Here is a 3,004-nt window from a genome sequence, read left to right on the forward strand (position 1 = left end):
ATTTTCCATGGCGTCGAGTTTCTCCATTGCTACTGTTAAGACTTCAGAAGCTCCATCTCCATTCGCTCTTCTTCTTGTGATATCCTCCCTTAGGTTGTGATACTCCCTTGAAAGCTTGGAGAATTCTTCAATTAAATCTTTGTTAGTGGTCGGATCCTTCTTTGTCATGGGCATACATTGACTCCATCATAAAATATTGAGATCTCTTGTTGCACATTGAAGTCATGTTGAGGACAACTTTGTAATAATTTCTTCTAGCGCTCCCAAGCTTCGTATTGGGACTCCCCCTCCAATTGTTGGAAATTTTGTATATTCCTCTTAAGTTTTGTACTTTCGAAGGAGAGGTGAACTATGGAATGAATTCAGTCCTAAAATCTGCCCATGTTGTGATTGCTCCAAAGGGAAGTGATTTTAACCATTATTTAGCTTCACCCTTCAATGTGACAGGTAAAATTCATAGCATCACCACATCTTTACTCACGTTTGTAGCATTAAAATAATTTGAAATCTCCACCACCTCTTCTATATGCTTACAAGCGTCCTCGTGCTCCTTCCCAAAAAAAGGTAGTTCCTTTAGCATGCCAAGAATGTGCCCCGGAAGTTCAAACTTTATCATGGTTGGGATTTTTGGTGGATCAAGACCCCATCTGTTGTCGTTCCTCATACGTCGATTGTATTCCTCCATTGTCATCGTCGTAATGTCCCCCATTTTTTTTTGCTAAAACAAAAAAAGAAAATACGTGTAAAACGAACAAAAAAAATCAAATAAACAAAAAAAACTAAAAATAAAAACAAAACTACTAGTGTCCACGTTGTGGTAAGATATTGCCACGTCATGGGGGATGCTTGGACAAAAAATAAACAAAATTCAGAAAAATAATTTTTGAAACTTTTACCCCACAAAAAGGATCGATTACCTAGAAGAAATTATTTTCAACTAAAATAAATCGATCCCCGGCAACGGTGCCAAAATTTGATGTGTATAGATATACCTATCAGTCTTAAATTTATAACCTAACTAAACTTAACTAACTATGCACTTATTGGCAGTGTACCTAGTCGAATTATAGAATAGTAAAGTAACACGGGTGTTGATCACAGGGAACAATATTATATTAATAAAATAATTACTAAAAGTTAAACTAAGAAAAACAACTAAATAGGGTGTTTTATCTAATTTTAGAAGTTCAAAAAAACTTAAATGTAAATACCTAATTAATGATTAGAAAGATGATTTAAAGCCAATAATTATAGATACTTTTGTTTAGTTTCGAAACCCTCCTGTTTTTATGGTTGATTTCAAAAAAATGATTTAATTCCATTCCTTACCAAATAAAAGTTACTGGTGGTCATGATAAGACTAACTAGCATAAGTCAATTCAATAATTTTAATCCCAATGATCATGCAAGTTAAGGACGTTAAATTGATTTTAAAGATAATTTGGACTTTGAATGATAGAATCTATAAACTACTATTGTATGGTCAAGTTTAGTAATCAAGCAAATATGTGTGAATCCTTGCTCCAATCTCTTTATCCCTTGTTCTCTAATCGAATTCCACCTTCCAAGGGTTCTTGGAAGGGTTTTTCTTCGTCAATTATTGTAGCCTCCATGCCTCCACCCTCTGAAAATGACCTAATGATCAGAATTATATATACTTTCCAAATTCTTATTGCTAGGTGTAGGAGTTAGGCTGACCCATGGTAATCACTTAAAACACGTATGACCTAAGTCTCGGAGGATTCTGTATCAGGGAAGGTGGTCACGTCATGGCCTTTAGATTGCCACATCGTGATGATGAAATTTCTTGTCGCACGCGAACTTGTAGACCGACACAGGGATTTTTGACCCGCCATGTCGTGTTAATTCATTTGCCATGACGTGGGAACTGGAATTCGCATTTTGGCATGAACACAAAATCCATCCAAAATTCTGTCTAGATTCTAGAACACTTTGATTCTTGTCAATCGGAGTTACGACTCTTGATATATGGGCAAAATACTGATGAGGGGTCAAGATGTCCAATAACATCCTTTTTTTGTGTCTTTTTGAGCTCCGTTCCTCCATGTATCCAACTTTTGTCCATTTCATCTCCTTTTCCTCGAGAATGTCCAATTAATCTACAAAATAGAATTTAAACACTAAAAGTACCAAATATCTTCATTATTAACTAAAATGTAGCATAAATTTATTTAAATAATGCCTAGAAATATGTATAAATATGCCAATATCACGCCTCATGCCCATTGAGATGACACAACATTCGTGTTTTTTCAACTTAAATAGGAACGATTCAAACAATCTCATAAAGACGCACCTCACGTGAGAAAGAAGTGTTGTGTCTGAGTCTTTTTTCTTAAGGCTTTTCGAGATAGTCTATTAAGTCATAACCCCATCTTTTAGATATGGACTCTAACATTGTTCAAATGGATAAAGTTTCCAACTTTATCCATTAATTCATCCCAAAACCAACAAGATCTAGAATTTTGTACTCAAAATGACCTAAATAATCTACATAGCTTGCATGGCTTGAAGGAAGGGCTATTCATACCAACTTTCTCAGTCTGTAAGGTCCTAAAATCAACAAGAAGTGGTTAGAAGGTGTTGAAGCTGACTCAAATCCAAGATCACCAACAAAAGGGATAAACTAATGCATAAAAAGGATAATAAGCAAGATCTAGCAAACTAAAAGTAAAGTTAGAAGCTTTATACTCACAAAGGTTCAAGAAAGGTGCAAAGTTGTTGGATCTACACTTTCTCTTCACTTCAAAGCACAAATGGAAATCTTGATCTTTGTTGGAGCATGGAAATTCTCTATAAATAATGAGTGATAGTTAGGTTGTATTTTTCCCTTTACTGTATTTTAGATGTAGTTTCTTTCCCTCATATATAAAGGGAGAGGTGGTCATTTCTTAGTATGCACCTTACTCACAATGTAATTCTAAAGAGAGAGAATTGGTGGGTTCTCTCCACCTAGGGAGAGTTTCTCTCTCCCACCAATGTT

The 3,004-nt window shown here is 35.2% G+C and overlaps 1 non-coding gene across 1 annotated transcript; it reads left to right on the plus strand.

Moving 5' to 3' along the window:
* The first annotated feature begins 219 nt into the window (after positions 1-219).
* On the plus strand, positions 220-326 carry LOC145056061 (small nucleolar RNA R71). Its single transcript, XR_013685599.1, has one exon. It is a non-coding gene; the product is annotated as a small nucleolar RNA R71 (small nucleolar RNA).
* The last annotated feature ends 2,678 nt before the right edge of the window (positions 327-3,004 follow it).

Source organism: Lactuca serriola, chromosome 5 (assembly GCF_051521515.1).
Source record: "Lactuca serriola cultivar US96UC23 chromosome 5, Lser_US96UC23_V15, whole genome shotgun sequence".
Lineage (NCBI taxonomy): Eukaryota > Viridiplantae > Streptophyta > Magnoliopsida > Asterales > Asteraceae > Lactuca > Lactuca serriola.